Here is a 17,914-nt window from a genome sequence, read left to right as displayed (position 1 = left end):
GACAGAACTACTTATTACCCCACTTGCATATTTAATACATGTATTTTTAAAGGCCGGTACATTCAGTTTTATTTACACTATAATTACACTCACTCCTGTGGTAATATCACAGTTATGTCAATTTATTATTAATTAGCTGGATCAAAATGCATAAGTACAGTGTAATTACACTATAGCTGAAGTGTCATCACAGTTGTTGTATTGTTAAATGTAGCCCAGTAATATAAGACTTTTTAAATTGTAACATAGCTAATACAGGTTTTTTACTGCACCTTAAGTAAAGCTTCCATTTTAAGTTCTTGCATGCTATCAATGCATCCGATGAAGTGAGCTGTAGCTCACGAAAGCTTATGCTCAAATAAATTTGTTAGTCTCTAAGGTGCCACAAGTACTCCTTTTCTTTTTGCGAATACAGACTAACACGGCTGCTACTCTGAAACCTAGAATTATTCATAGATCCCGATGCCAGAAGGGACCATTGTGATCATGAAAAAGAAAAGGAGTACTTGTGGCACCTTAGAGACTAACAAATGTATTTGAGCATCTAGTCTGATCTCCTGCATAACACAGGCCATAGAACTTCCCAAAAATAATTCATAGAACATAGCCGTTAGAAAAAAACATACCATCTTGATTTAAAATTGGCAGTGAGTAAGAATCCACCATGACCCTTGGTAAGTTGTTCCAATAGTTAATTACTCACTGTTAAAAATTTACCTCACATTTCCAGTCTGATTTTGTCTTCCTTCAACTTCTAGCCATTGGATATTGTTATACCTTTTTCTACTAGATTGAAGATCACATTTTTAAATATGTGTTTCCTTTGTAGGTGCTTATAGACTGTAATCAAGTCATTCTTAACCTTATTCACATGAGTTAAATTTGCAGGACCTGGCTTTAGGTGTTGCTAGTTTTCTTTAGATTGTAAGATTTTTGTGGCATTGAATGTATCTTCCTGAGTTTGAACAGCACCTACAGTGATCCTGTGAGTAGAGTCTTTGGGCAGTACTAAAGTACAAATATTAATAGAGTGACATTCACTTTCCCTTGTATTTACCTTTTGTCTTTGTTTTCTCATGGCATTTCTTAGACAATTTTAATACACTGCTTGCTGGTGTAACAAGGAGCTAGATGGAATGCAGCCAATTAAATTGCCAGTCTAATGGAATGTGGGAACTGAGAGAAGTCATAGGTCAGTTACTTTCAGCCTGCAGAAAATAATGTCCCCTTACGCCATTATAATAATTTCCTAAGATTTACAAGATTAATATTATAATTCAAGCTGTACAGAAGGGGTGCTGGGTGGGTGAAATTTTTTATTCAGGAAGATGATAAGGATAAAGATATGTACTGATGTTACAAGGGAAACAGTTACTAGAAAAAAAAGCTTGCTGGGTTTTAAGAAAGAAAGAAAGAAAGAAAGAAAGAAAGAAAGAAAGAAAGAAAGAAAGAAAGAAAGAAAGAAAGAAAGAAATATTAAATGCAGGTTTCTGCAATCAACAACTTTAATCAATATAGTAAGACATCAAACAAGAAAATTTAATGAAACAGATTTGGCAAAGAATAATAACTAGAAGAAAAAAGAAATTATTGATTTGTTAACTTGTGGCACTGGCTTATCATTTACAAACTGTGCTCAAGTGAATGTTACAGATCTGGAACAAAACAGATGTTACAAAGGTTTATGTAAATTGCAAATATATAAGTATGTTGCAGATTTTAACCCAAGTGCCTCGGTCTTCTGAAGTTCTCTACTGTTCAAGTTTTTGTATCAGGCCCATCATGATGGTATTGGAGTTGAAATTGTTTTGGTTTTGTTACATTTCATTTTTTATTTACTTTTTTTAATTTCTATTTGTTTGACTACATCTCAATATAAACTAGCAAGCTACCTAGCCTGGTGGCAGTTAAGAGACCTCCTGCCCTCACTAAAATCAATGGGATTTTTGGTTTGATTTCAATGGAGCCATGATTTTATGCACCAGTCCATGCTTTATTCATAAAGATGAAGGAAAGTTTTCAGCGTGGTAGTCAGTATGGTAATCTTTTGGCTGTTGTAATTATGTGAGAAGACAATGTTATTGTGGCAAGTTGAAGTCAAGGAATGATATATCTCCATGTTATCATGTCTGAGGCTAACCATGGAGTAAATCCTACTCTTTTGACTCATGCAAGTAGTCCCATTGACTTCAGTAGGACTCGGTGTGAGTTAGTCAAGCAGGATTACATCTGATGTAAACAAGATATACAGTAGCCATGGTTTGCTTATTCTCACTTTAGGTCTGATGTGACAGGGAGCTCAGAGCTCTCAATTGATAACCCAGAAGTCAGCACCTTGCAAGAGATGCTCATCATATCACAGGATAGGGCCTTGTAGTGATCAATGTTAATTATTATATGGCAAGGGGAAATAGAGAGATCTCATCAATAAGGAGTGGCCAAATGCAGCTTCTAAATTTCTAAGGAAATTTTAACCAGAAGAAAAGAGCCCTGCAGTTCAAGAAAGAACAGATCTCTATAGATATTTAAGATATCTGGGATCTTAAAAAAAATCAATGCCAATAGCAGCTAACAGTTACCAATTAATTATTGATAATCCAATTTAACTCACTCTTCATGCTATTCAGTAAAATTAATGTAATTTAGTAATCAATAATCATATTTATAAAACAATGATTGAGGAAAATTAGCTAACAATAATAATCAATACATTCTTTCATCTAATATAATTTATGAGTACACTGTTATCCTTTTTATCCAAGAAGTTAGCCAAAATCCTGGGGTTTGCAGGTTGTTTCTGTTAGGGGGAGAAATTGATGATGGAGGCAGGAGTTTCTTTGATGCAATCCTGTTTATTTACAAAGAATGTACACAAAGTCTTTTTTTTTCTCTGAACACAGTAGGAATAAAACAACAGGAGAGACACAGCTTCTTCGCACACTGTTCCAAACCTCTTTCCAGCCAGCTCTGTAACCAAAAGCTCACTCTTAGCTTTTTCTTGGTGTCATGCTACAAGTGCTATTCTGGCTGTCTCTGGTGTTTCCTTACTACCTGCTCTGTGTGCTTCTGTGGTGTTTCTGCTCACTCTCACACTCACACACATACAGCTCTATCAAACAGTACCCAACTCCCTGCATGTACATTCAGCACCAAGTAAAAACCATCTGCCCACATAGCTCAGATTCCTAATCAGCCAGTGTTTGGGGCAGTGGCTCCTATTGTTTCAGCCATCTATTCTGTAAAGGAGCTTAATTACTTTTTACATTTATTCTGAACAAAAGGTTTAACCCAACCCCTGGCACAGCAATATCTATTGTCATACTAAAGAATTTCATTACTGTCATTCAACCTAATGTACAGTTAACTGTATAATCCATTTAGTCACCTACATGTATTTAACCTATTTCCTATTTCTTTAGCTGGTTCTTGTTATCTTTAAAGTTTATGCAGAATAAATTCACTATATTCACTCTCTATATAACAGAGTGCATATGAAGGTTACGAGAGAGCAATGCCAAACCACTAGTAAGGTTTGTTTTCCATTCACAGTCTAATAAGGTGAAGTAGGCTACAGGGAGCAAGCTGTGTGTGACTTGAGACAGACAAGAACACTGGGTTCTTCTCTACAGACTGCTGGGTGCCTCTCAAAGAAGCAAGGAGAAGAATGGTGCTTTCAATGGGAGTTAGGCACCTAAATCCCTTTGAGCATCTAAACCTCAGTGTTTACTTATAAATGGAATTTAAATGAGTACTTAAGGACTTTGCTTAAATTTAAATGAGTGCTTAAGGACAGGGATGGATTGACAAATCCAGGCCCACGTGTACAGAGGGACTTGGCTGTGTATGAAGAAACTCCCATGCTGCTCTGCAGTATATATATATTTGTAATAAAATATAATACTAAAAATCTGTCTGAAGCCCATCAACTTCAAATTAGAAATAGCACATAGATTTTTAACAGTGAGAGTGGACAACAATTGGAACAGAATGCCAAAAGCAGTGCTGGATTCTCTGTCTCAACATCTTCAGATGAAATCTGCATGCCTTTCTGGAAGAGATGCTCGAGCAAAACATAAGCTTTAGTCAAAAGCAAGTTATTGGACTCAATCAGGGTAATCTGGGTGAAATTTAATGGCCTGTGATTATACGAGAGGTCAGAGTAGACGATCTAATAATCCCTTCTGGCTCTATGGGCTTGTTGACACAGTGCGGCAATATGCAATAGACAGGTGTGATTTCTAAAGCAGATCAATGTGATGGGCACTAACTAGCCCATGCAGACCTTGCTGGAATGCACTCAGAGTACCCTAGTGCATGTTAATGTAGTGCTGTTAAGTTATTGGGCTCACTACAGGGTTGACTGAGTGAAATTTAATTGCTTGTGGTACACAAGAGGTCAGACTAGATGATATAATAGTTCTTTCTGGCCTTAAATACTATGAATTAATGAAATCTCTATAATGAAATGGACTAACAAATGTAACAAATGCTCACGAAAGCTTATGCTCAAATAAATTTGTTAGTCTTTAAGGTGCCACAAGTCCTCCTTTTCTTTTTGCGAATACAGACTAACACGGCTGCTACCCTGAAACCTATAATGAAATGGGTAGAGGAAAGCTGGGAGTGCTGGGGGCACTCTGGAGACAGAGCAAATCTAAGATGCAAGAGGTTCTTAGATGCATAGGAGCACCTTAGTTCATCAGTGCATAGTGACTGAATAGTGTGCTTATCAACCGTTGTAAGGATTGTCTGTTGTTCTCACTGGCAAGCAGAAGTAATGGCTTTCTTAATTTGCTGTTCAGTTGCACTTAGAAGGAAGTAAGACAAGTCACAGTTATTGGGTCCAGTCATTAACTGAAATGTTTCTGCTAAATGCATCCCCATGAAACAATCTCTCAGGATCTCATGATATATCCTGGGCATTATGTTCTTGCCAGCATGCCAGGCAAATATTCTGGGGAGTATTAACAGGAGTGTCGTATGTAAGACACTCCTGTTCTATTGTACTCGCACAATAAGTGAGGCCTTAGCTGGAGCACTGTGTCCAGTTTGGGGCACTACACTTTAGAAAGCTGTGGACAAACTGGAGAGAGTCCAGAGAAAGTAACAAAAACAGTAAGAGGTTTACAAAACATGACCCATGAGGAAAGGTTGAAAGAACTGAGAATGTTTAGTCTAGAGAAGAGAAGACGGGGATGGTGGGGGAAGGGAATAATAACAATCTTCAAATACTTTTAAAATTGTTACAAAGATCAACTCTTCTCTATGTCCACCAAAGGTAGGACAAGAAGTAATCAGCTTAGTTAGCAGCAAGGGAGATTTAAGTTAGATATTTGGGAAAACTTTCTAACAATAAGGATTGTTAAGCACTGGAAGAGTTACTTAAGGAGGTCGTGGAATCCTCATAATTGGAGGTTTTAAGAACAGGTTAGACAAACCCCTGTCAGGGATTGTCTGGATATATTTAGTCCTGCCTCATCACAGATGTCTTGAGGTCACCTTCAGCCCTATACTTCTCTAAACATGTAATTCCCTTTAGGTGCCTAAGTTACTGCTGGTGGGATGCATAAAGCTGCCTGAGTCCTCATGCTGCTCACAGTTAGTCAGGAGCCCAAAGCCATCACTCAGGCTTAAATTCTGGCAGGGTTCTCAATTTAGGCTTTCCCCTCCCTATCTCACCTGTGGACCTGATAAAGTAGTCATCTCAGAGCATGCCTATCCTGCAGAAGAGACAGCCGGGTTGAGCAAGTTGGGAAGTGGGTATGTGTATCTGGTGGTCAGGGCACTCACTGGGGCTGAGAAACGCCCGGGTTCAAATCCATGCTCTAAATTATTCAAAGCAGTGATCTTAAAACAGGTTTTCCACATCCCAGATGAATGGCTGAATCACAGGCATTTTTGGCTATAAAGGGGTGGGTCTCTGTTTTTTTGTGAGAAAGTGCTAACCAGCTTTTTCCTCTGCATTTCTCTCCTGGCTAGTTTAGGCAGCTCCACACTGAGCTGACTGGCTTCTAAGAGTCCTTTCCTTGGGCATCTAACTCTCACCTAGCTGAGAATTCCCCTAGGCATCACAGCATCTGGAAGTCAGATATTGCAATGCCTAAGATCTTTTGTGAATCTAGCCCACAATGCCTAACAGAGTGGGCCCTTGATATTTGATTAGGACATTTATGTGCTCCTGTAATACAAATAATAACAATTATTAATAGTAATAATAATAATAGGGCAGTTGTAGCTCTTATAGCTAAACTCATCAGATGCACTCAGGAATGCAGGATTTACAGAAGACTTTCATTTTTAAATACAGACTAAAAATGTTTACAAAGATACATACAGACTAAACAAAGTGGTGGGAAAATTAATAAAAGATGATCAGGTGGGGGTTTATGTTTGGAAAACATACAAGAGACAATACAAGTAGATAATCTTACATTGATTGGGAAATTAAGGACATACTTAAGCCAATTGTGGTTTAGGTGAGCAGAAAGTGAGACTCTCTACCCTTTAAAAAACTTGTTTGAGAACAATATTTAGGAAAATGAGGTGTGCAATATATTCTCATCCTACATTCTGAATACTGGTCAATTATAGATTTATAGATTTTTGTGGCAAGAAGGAGACATCAGCTAGTCTGAGCTCTTATATAACGCAGGTCATAGAATTGCACCCAGTTAAGTCTGCATTGAACCCAATAACTTGTTTTTGACCAAAGCAGATCTTCCAGCAAGACATCTAGTCTTGATCTGAAGACTTCAAGGCATGGGGAAGCCACCACTTCCATTGATAGGTTGTTCCCATGGTTAACAGGACCTTCAACTTGAAAGATCCCTCAGAATATGTATGCAATGTTGTTGTAGCCATGAGAGAGACAAGGTGGGTGAGGTAATATCTTTTATTGAACCAGCTTCTATTGGGGGAGAGAGACAAGCTTTTGAAGGATGCAAAGCTCTTCTTCATGTCTGGGAAAGGTACTCAGAGTGTCACAGCTAAATACAAGGTGGAACAGATTGTTTAGCATAAGTAGTTAGCACATATTCAAGGTGAAGTGATCTATTAGCTTCCTTGTAGTCACAGGACCAAAAGGAGGGCTAGTGGGTTAAATGTGTGTGACGGGTGTACCAGGCCATTGTGGCCACCTGCTGGAGGCCCCCATTCATACCACACCCTGATCAAGGAAACGAGCAGTAAAAGTGGGTCCTCCAGCCCTGCCTTGAAAGGCTGCATAGAAGCAACCAATCAAGGCACAGCAAGCTCACATAAAAGGGACCTCAGTGGCTGAGCAGTTCAGTTCCTGGCTGGGACCAGAGGAGCAAGGAAGGGTGCTCGTTGCTGGTAACAGGAGCTCAAGAAAAGAACTAGAAGATGGTTCTTGCATTCAGCAAGGAGGAAGAGGCTTTGGGAACTTCAGCCCTGAGGTAAGAGTGAAGACAAAGGGCTATATGGCAAAAGGCCCAGGGAATAGCAGCAATGAACTGAAGGAAGCAGTACATGGCTCCTGTGTCTAGGGTTCCTGGGTTTTAGTAGTGGACAGGCCGGGTCCCCCCCATGCCCCACCGATCTACTGGCATAGTGGATGTGGTTCTGTTGGGAAGCCGAAGTGAATGGCAGGACTTAAAGGGGCCCAGAGACATGACTGAAGACCCTGATAAGGGCAGACAGTATGTTGAACTCTTTGCTACCCTGGAAGGAGATTATCCATTTTTAGAATACGACTTGACCAGAGGGCTGAGTCACAGAAGACCCACCGAGTGAGGTCAACAATCTACAGGGGATGCCTGGGGCAGCATCCCACCCAGCACACGGGAGGCATTCATGAGAGATGAGTATCCCCATCACAATGTATTAACTACTTATGCTAAAAAACCTGTTCCACCTTGTACTTAGCTGTGACACTCTGAAGAACACCTGAAGAAGAGCTCTGTGTAGATTGAAAACTTGTCTCTTTCACCAACAGAAGTTGGTCCAATAAAAGATATTACCTCGCCCACCTTGTGTCTTTATTATTTGGATATTCAGTTCAATAAAACTTCCATTTTAAAATGGTCCCTGGATTGTTGTAAATGAAAGGTATTATTCTGGCCAGCAAATCCAATGGTTTAACACTCCTATAAACGATAATATGAAGTTCTTTGGAAAGTGAAATATCAGCCAAGCAGGTGGAAAGGAGCTTTCTTTTGGGGGAACTCAACAATAGAGAAAAATAATGCATTGTACTGGAATAAGTGGACTGGGAGTGGCATGATCTAATTTTCAGACTTATTTGACAAAGAGGCTTTTATGAAATTCAAAAAAACTAAACATCAATTTAAATGACAGTGTGCACTGGCAACATTTTAATGATAAAGGACTGATTTTCCTGAACTTGAACATAAAACTCAGGCAACAAAGGCATCAACCCTCATAGATATATAACCTTTTATTAAAAGAAACTTCTAAAATACCCAGTTACATAAATGTCATATGGGAAAAGGACTTAATTTCTCAGTAGATGAATAAAATTTAGGACAAAAATTCAGAATAATGCTAAAAAAATTAATATGGCATTAAGGCAAGTGGAATTCAGGATCTTCCACAGTTTGCACTGGACATTGTTTATGTACATAAAAAAGAGTGCTAAGTGATAGAACTCCTTATTTGTTATCAAAGACCACAAACAAATACTCTGAGAATGCTGAAAGGTTAAATTATTTTGGCCCAATGTATCAACAATAATTTTAAAATAATTGGTAAGGAACTATGATTGAAAACTGCTTTTATTGTGTCTGGAATTGAAAGGATCCCTCAAGCATCACCAGAATAGAGCTCTGCTATCCTGGTGATAGCTAAAAGGGTAATTCTGAGGCACTGAAGGGTCAGGGCAGATTTAGTTATAAAATCATTTTGACATGCCTTACAATAGAAGTCTTATACGCTAAGATTTTTTGGGAAGAGAAATTAACCAGATAATTTGAATGTGATATGATTCTCATTTCTAAATTTTACAGGGAAAATGTATTTAAAGAGTGAGAAACTAATAATCTTAGTATTTAATTTATTATTTAAACAATGAGGCCCTGATTCCGGAAAGCTCTTTATCTTATGCTTAAAAGCTTTCGTAAATAAGGATGCTTTCTTGAATGGAGGCCTCAAAGATCAAATATAAATATAATGCTATATGGACTAGTCAATATCCTGGGGGTTCTTTCATACTTATTCCTACACCTGAATAATTTCAGCAAATGTTATTTCCTTTGGTTGGTTTGTTTTAGTATAGCTTTGTATAGAAGTCCTGACCATATGTCTTATACACAGCAGGGTATACAGTACACATCTCCAGAGTACATTCAACTTGTGTATTATTAGTTTATCTAGATTTGTATGGACTCTGTTTCTTTCTGTTAGTGGTGGGGAATTAATAATTTTCATGGCTTTAATTGTGTTATTAGAAATTTTTGTTCTGGAGCTAAAGTCAATAATTAAAATAAACAAAAGCTGGACCCAATTAATTTCAGTGTTAATGATGGCCACTTGTGAGTGGCAGTTACTCAGTGCTTAAAGTGCAGGCAAAGGAGGCATCACAAGGGGTTTTCAGACCTGTAAATAAATAAAGCAATCAATAAAACCAGGGCTGGTTTGCTCTGGGGCACACTTTCAGTGTTGTGACCCAGATCCTCAAAGGTATTTTGATGCCTTACTCCCGTGAGGATCTGGGCCTGTTTTACCAGTGTTACTTCTCCCACATTATGATAGCACTCTCCCCCCAACACATGCTCACACTCTTTTTTCAAATCACTTTAAGCACTGTTTACATTGAGGTCTTCCCTGTGGGTTCAACCCCCTTTACTATCCAGTCAGGGTTCCATAGGGACCTCACTAGTGGAAGTTGTCTCGGAATGTGAGGAATCAACATCATGGGCATGCCTGTTCCTGAACCAGCCCCATCCACTTTTTCTCTGTGGACCCTTGGCAGAATGGGAGTTGCAGACACTCTCCATCCTGTGTAATTTTGGCTGTTACCTTCTCTGTGCCTGCAGTTATACTGGTAGAAGTGGCTCTAAGCCAGGACTGAACCATGCCTATTGTTTTTGTCCCCAGTGAGTTTACAAACGAATATGTAATATTTTATTAAGTTTAATTCTTTGAGATGTGTTTCCAATTTCTTCTTTTTCCGCAATACTCTCAATAATCGTGGTAATCTGGGTAATATTCAATGGGAGATGACATGGTCTTTGTAGCCTGGAATTCTTCAACATTGCCCAATTTGATTTCTGATGCTCATAGCAGGTCCAAATCTCAGGCACTTCAGCTGCATGCTAAGAGAAATTAAACAAGAAAGGGCTGATTTTTAATTGCAAGCCTGATGCTATTGAAGAAATCACAGTAGATGGTCCTGGAATTTATTGGCAAGACACTTGTTTGCTGGAGCTTAATCTCTGATTAACAATTCACTTTGGCTCTACTTGGCATTCAGATGGGGTTGTTCTGCTGAGATAAAAAAGTGGATTTAAATTGTAAAGGTTTTTCATTCTTTTCAGAGCAAAGAATGTCCCATGTGCCAAGCCTATTACAGACTAATAGAAATAGCATTACAATCACCTAACTCATTTAACCCAGCACATTTTCTACGTGTCTGTTTAGAGTGATTTCTGAGTTGCTTTTACTAGGTACAGCCAAAGATGAAGCATACAAGGACAATGCATTCACAATAAGGTGATAATAGAAGCAGGCTGAATCTGTACTATTTACCTTTACAATGATACTTTGCATAATACCTTCCATTCAAAGATCGCAAACAACTCTAACAAAATTAATAAACTAAACCTCACAATGTCCCTGTAACGTATAGAAGTATTATTTGTTCCATTGGCTGAATGGGGAAATGTAGACACAAGGAAGTGATGTAACTTTTATCCACCTGTGCTCTTCTCTTCGTCTTCTGACCTTTTCCCCATGCAGTTTAGAATTTCTTGAGAAGTGGTCTTAGTACAGCTAGCTTGAAGAGCTCTGAAACTCAATTTTTTTTACAATTTTTTTCATTGAAAATGTTGACTGCTGTTGAAAAAATAGGAATCTCCTCCCTCCTTTTATTGCTGGTCTCATGCACTGGAAGAATGCCACCACTCTGGCTTCAGGTATTGAAGACAGGTGAATCTTTTTATCTTCTGTTATGCTGACCACATACACACAGAGAAGTTACATAAAATCCTTAAATCCTCTTGCTGAAAGGTTGCCACATAACACTACTTTTATTCTTAGCATCCAGAATGTTAATACATGATAACCAGCCTCAGAAACAACTCTGACATCATAATCAAAAAGGCTGACAAAGGAGGTGCTGTCGTCATCATGAATAGGTCGGAGTATGAACAAGAGGCTACTAGGCAGCGCTCCAACACCACTTTCTACAAGCCATTACCCTCTGATCCCACTGAGAGTTACTAAAAGAAACTACAGCATTTGCTCAAGAAACTCCCTGAAAAAGCACAAGAACAAATCCGCACAGACACACCCCTAGAACCCCGACCTGGGGTATTCTATCTGCTACCCAAGATCCATAAACCTGGAAATCCTGGACGCCCCATCATCTCAAGCATTGGCACCCTGACAGCAGGATTGTCTGGCTATGTAGACTCCCTCCTCAGGCCCTTCGTTACCAGCACTCCCAGCTATCTTCGAGACACCACTGACTTCCTGAGGAAACTACAGTCCATTGGTGATCTTCCTAAAAACACCATCCTAGCCACTATGGATGTAGAAGCCCTCTACACCAACATTCCACACAAAGATGGACTACAAGCCGTCAGGAACAGTATCCCCAATACAAAGTCACGGCTAACCTGGTGGCTGAACTTTGTGACTTTGTCCTCACCCATAACTATTTCACATTTGGGGACAATGTATACCTTCAAATCAGCGGCACTGCGATGGGTACCCGCATGGCCCCACAGTATGCCAACATTTTTATGGCTGACTTAGAACAACGCTTCTTCAGCTCTCGTCCCCTAATGCCCCTACTCTACTTGCGCTACATTGATGACATCTTCATCATCTGGACCCATGGAAAAGAAGCTCTTGAGGAATTCCACCATGATTTCAACAATTTCCATCCCACCATCAACCTCAGCCTGGACCAGTCCACACAAGAGATCCACTTCCTGGACACTACGGTGCTAATAAGCGATGGTCACATAAACACCACCCTATATCGGAAACCTACTGACCGCTATTCCTACCTACATGCCTCTAGCTTTCATCCAGATCATACCACTCGATCCATTGTCTACAGCCAAGCACTACGATATAACCGCATTTGCTCCAACCCCTCAGACAGAGACAAACACCTACAAGATCTCTATCATGCATTCCTACAACTACAATACCCACCTGCTGAAGTGAAGAAACAGATTGACAGAGCCAGAAGAGTACCCAGAAGTCACCTACTACAGGACAGGCCCAACAAAGAAAACAACAGAACGCCACTAGCCATCGCCTTCAGCCCCCAACTAAAACCTCTCCAACGCATCATCAAGGATCTACAACCTATCCTGAAGGACGACCCATCACTCTCACAGATCTTGGGAGTCAGGCCAGTCCTTGCTTACAGACAGCCCCCCAGTCTGAAGCAAATACTCACCAGCAACCACACACCACACAACAGAACCACTAACCCAGGAACCTATCCTTGCAACAAAGCCCGTTGCCAACTCTGTCCACATATCTATTCAGGGGATACCATCATAGGGCCTAATCACATCAGCCACACTATCAGAGGCTCGTTCACCTGCGCATCTACCAATGTGATATATGCCATCATGTGCTAGCAATGCCCCTCTGCCATGTACATTGGCCAAACTGGACAGTCTCTACGTAAAAGAATGAATGGACACAAATCAGACGTCAAGAATTATAACATTCAAAAACCAGTTGGAGAACACTTCAATCTCTCTGGTCACTCGATCACAGACGTAAGAGTGGCTATCCTTCAACAAAAAAGCTTCAAAAACAGACTCCAACGAGAGACTGCTGAATTGGAATTAATTTGCAAACTGGATACAATTAACTTAGGCTTGAATAGAGACTGGGAATGGATGAGTCATTACACAAAGTAAAACTATTTCCCCATGGTATTTCTCCCTCCCACCCCACCCCCCACTGTTCCTCTGATATTCTTGTTAACTGCTGGAATTAGCCTACCTTGCTTGTCACCATGAAAGGTTTTCCTCCTTTCCCCCCCCCCTGCTGCTGGTGATGGCTTATCTTAAGTGATCACTCTCCTTACAGTGTGTATGATAAACCCATTGTTTCATGTTCTCTGTGTGTGTGTGTGTGTATAAATCTCTCCTCTGTTTTTTCCACCAAATGCATCCGATGAAGTGAGCTGTAGCTCACGAAAGCTTATGCTCTAATAAATTTGTTAGTCTCTAAGGTGCCACAAGTACTCCTTTTCTTTTTGCAAAAACAGAGAGAGAGACAGAGAAAGCTGCTCCTCATGCCATCCTATTTTAGGCGGCTGCTTTCCAAACCAACTCTGGTCACATGCTTCCCGACAGAGCTCCCTAGCCTGGAAACAAAAACAGGAAACCATCATCCCCACCTGTAAAGCTTGCAATTCCAATGTAGTCCTCAATACACCACCTCTTCCATAACCGAATTTCCAGACTCTATATGCGTGTAAGAAAGAGCATAAATTTGTGAGTTCCCTCGCCATCTTGTGGCATCCACTTAGGCCTTGTTTACACTATATAGTTAAGTTGCCATAAATTGCCACTTCAAGCTATCTGTGAAGGTATACACCCTGCAGTGCCCCTCCCACCAATTTAACTCTCCTTCTATGCTGACATAATAAAACTACCTCGACAAGAGGCGTAACGTTTATGGTGACGCAGTGTCAGTGTAGACACTGCGTCGCTTATGTCGCCCTAAGTGGCCTCCAGGAGGTATCCCACAATGCCCATCGTGATTGTTCTGGTCACCAGTTTGAATTCTGCTGTCCTGTAGCCAAGTACACCGGTATGCACTCCTCCCCCTATAAAGCCCTGGGGATTTTTAAAATTCCTCTTCCTGTTTGTTTGGCATGGAGAGCTCACATTGCATCTGCCCAGCTGACCATGCCAACTCCCTCAGCAAATGCGCTCCTGCCTGGAGTACACCACAGTTGCTGGATCTGCTGGCTCTGTGGGGAGAGGAGGCTGTGCAGTCACAGCTCCGCTCCAGCTCCAGGAACTTTGATATGTATGGGCAGATTACTCATGCCATGGATGAAAAAGAGCATGATAGGGGCACGCAGCAGTGCCATACCAAGATCAAGGACCTGAGGCAGAAGGATCAAGGAGCTGAGGCAAGAAAGCAAGGATGGCCAATCGTTGGTCTGGTGCATCGCCAAAGACATGCCACTTCCAAAGACACGGAGTGGCACGCTATCCTCAGTAGTAACCCCACCTCCACTGTCAAGAACCCTGTGGATGCCTTGGTGGGGTTGGAGACAGTGGCCAGTGGAGTGAATCCCGAGAATGACGTGGTGGATGAGGAAGTGGAGGAGGATGGGGGGACAGGTGACAGAGATGTGCGGTGGCATAGCAAATCAGGACCTCTGTTTAATTCTGGAGAGGGCTAGCCACTTCCAGCTTTCTGGCTCTGGTGCACCTGATGAAGGAGAGGGGAGCTCCGGTAAGTACTCATTGTGCTTTGAAACTGCAGGGAGACATGAGGTAGAGCTATGCTTTTTTTTTTTCTTTTCTTTTCTTTTCTTTTCTTTTCTTTTCTTTTCCTTTCTTTCTTTCTTTTTTTTTAAATCAGGGTAGAAGAGGGATTGAAATAACCAGCACAGCCACAGTTTGTATCTGCTTCTCATTCCCTGTGCAGGTAGACGGGGGGGGGGGGGGGGAAAGTTTGTTGATGAACACCGGGATGTCCCAGGAATCCTCCATAGAAATCTCTAGGAAACTTTCCTGGAGGTACTCTGCAATCCTCTGCTGCAGGTTTCTTGGGAGGTCAGCCCTGTTTCTGCCCTTGGTGTAGGAAACTTTGCTGCACCAATCAGCAGTTACTTCTTCAGGCAACAAAGCAGCACATAGGTGAGCAGCATACAGAACTAGTCTACAACTACATGCAAGCAGGAGCTTCACTCTTGCATCCAGGAACAGGATACCAGGTGCTATCACCCTCACCTGTGGAAAACAGGGCCAGTACTCAGAATAGTGGCCCTAGACACTTGTAGTGATACCACTCTGAAACCCTCCCACCCATAGTTCCATCTTGCCCCTTCCCCCCTGAATCGAACCCACCATTGCTGGAGTTTCTGCCATGCTGTGTACCTGCCAAGGGGAAGTGAGGAAGTGGTCTTTCTAACTTGTTTGAATCAACTGTGAGTGCACTCAGAAAAGTGCTTCTGTTTATTGTTTCTTTAGCTTCTGCAGATGTTCCCTTGATGGTCTCCTCCAGCACACCGGCTGAGTCGCTCTTTCAGATAAGGAAATGAAACAGGAGGAGTCAGGAAGGCATGTTCTGGGAGGTGCAGCAATCTGATGCTTCCAGTTGCAAGCAGAGAGCATGGAGAGAGGCGATCAATGAGAAACTGCGTATGGATAGCCAAAAGGAGAAATGAGCAGGAGCGGATGATACAACTGCTATGGTACCAGACATGCTGAGGTCCCTGACTGAACTGCAGATAGAACACATCCATGCTTGCCTCCCCCTGCAGTCTATACAAATCTGCTTTCCATGCCCTCCCCCCATGTTCCTCCCCACACACATTCCTCACATGTTCTCTGGCCATCTCAGTACCCTATGAACTCCACCCCGAGGGACATGTATCACAATGAAAGCTGGACATATACCCAACTGTGAGCACTTCATTTGGAAGTGTGCTCTTCATTTTCATGTCCCTTGCAGAACACAGCAATGTTTGTATCACTGTTGAATAAAAATGTACTTATAAAAAGCTAAGGAATCTTTACTGGTCTCCTACAAATGGTGATTGCTGCTAAAATTCATACAGAGTGTCAGTTGGTGTATTTTCATTGTAAAATTAATACCATAGAAAATTAGCCCTTTCCATTGGTGTCGCAAGATGGTCCGGTGCCAAAATGGGGATATGTGTGCCTTCTATTACCTCGTTACAGTTCAGGAATTCCATTGCCACAAAGCCATCCACTATTTCCTGTACATTGCTCAGAGTCACAGTCCTTCATAGCAGGAGGTGATTAATGGCCCTGCACACCTGCATTACTACAACCCCCAGGATGGACTTCCCAAGTCCAAACTGATTCGTAACCAACCAGTAGCAGTCTGGAGTTGCCAGCTTCCACATAGCAATTGCCACTTGCTTCTCCACCATTAGGGCAGCATTCATTTTGGTGTTCTTGCACTGGCGGGCACGGACAAGCTTCACATAGAGTTCCAGGAAGGTGGCTTTGCACATCCAAAAGCTCTGCAGCCACTGCTAGTCATCACATAGATTCATAAATATTAAGATCAGAAGGGACTACTATGATCATCCAGTCTGACCTCCCGCACAACGCAGGCCACAGAATCTCACCCACCCACTCCTGCGAAAAACCTTCATAACGATTCGATCGCACCACTCAGTGTTTGTTTCCCGTGCGCAGAACCGACACTCCACCATGTGCAGCTGCTCCATGATTACCAAAAGCAACCTTGAATTGTTACTTTCCATGGCACACAACAGTGCAGACACACAGAGTCATTATCAGATTCGCAGCTCATGAAATACTGCAGGATCAGCCACATTGTATTCATAACGCTCATCACAAGACTGGTGAGTGGTGCTGGATCCATGTTTTGAGACAGAGATGGCAGGCACGCAGTTTACAGGGGCTGTTGAAAAGTAGTGTGAAATGTATTCAGAAGCCCATGGAATGATGGGACAGAGAAAACTCCCACATGAGGCCCTGCAAACCCTTCCCAGAACACCCAGAGGCAGATGGTGGTGAGTTGCACAGTGGGATAGGTACCCATAGTGTACTGCTCTCTCTGTCAATGCAAGAGCACCAGCTATGGATGCACTCCGCCATTACAAGGAGCATTGCGTGCATGTGCAAAACTGGTTTAATTACAGTGGTGGATGACAGTTAACATAACTAAAGTTGCCTTAACTTTGTAGTGTAGCTATGTCCTTACTCACTAAAACCTGGATCCTGTAAGGAGAACTGGATGGAACCTTGTGCCCAACTGTAGCCCCATTGAATTGAATCATGCTTTGCATAGGTATAAAGGTCTGTCTGCATTTTTCTTCTTTCAGGATCAGGGCTTTAGTCCTCTCTAGGATCTGGCCACCAGAAGACTTATCCAGCACCCAATGAAGTCAATGGAAAGACTCTGATCACCTTCAGTGGAGCTGAGTCAGATCCGAGCTCATGAACATTAGAGTAAAGATGTTTCCCTAGAACTCCTTTCTCAACCACTCAGACTCTCCCTTTTCTCACATACTGGGGCATAAAGTCACTGTAATTGGACACACCTGTATATCCTTGCAATGAGAGTTGGAAACTGGAGTCCTAGTTAACGCTTTCCCTGCCAACTTCAGGATTAGACACATGTAATTCATTTCACAGCCTTTTTCCAGGTGAGTTTCAATCAGGCTCTAGGGGATGCCAATAGCAGGACATCATTTGTTATAGAAGTTATAGATGCTATATTTTATACTTAAAAACTATTTCCTTGCTCTGGATTCTATGAGCTCATTGGCATTTTCCATCAATATTCTTGCAGATTTGTTCATAAATCCTACTTCTTGCAGACACAGTTACTAGTGAACATGGATAAAACATATAAGAGAAAATTTGCTGACGTAAGCTAATTTAACTTTAAGTGCAGTAGGCCCTTTGTATAAAGAATTTAAAATACCATGTTTAACTGGGAGCTTCTGCCTTGCTGACTTTGGGAGCAGTTATTTTCCCTGGAGGTCTCTTGACTT

This window comes from Dermochelys coriacea, chromosome 1, assembly GCF_009764565.3.
Source record: "Dermochelys coriacea isolate rDerCor1 chromosome 1, rDerCor1.pri.v4, whole genome shotgun sequence".
Classification (NCBI taxonomy): domain Eukaryota; kingdom Metazoa; phylum Chordata; order Testudines; family Dermochelyidae; genus Dermochelys; species Dermochelys coriacea.
Note: the sequence above shows the minus strand (reverse complement) of the source record.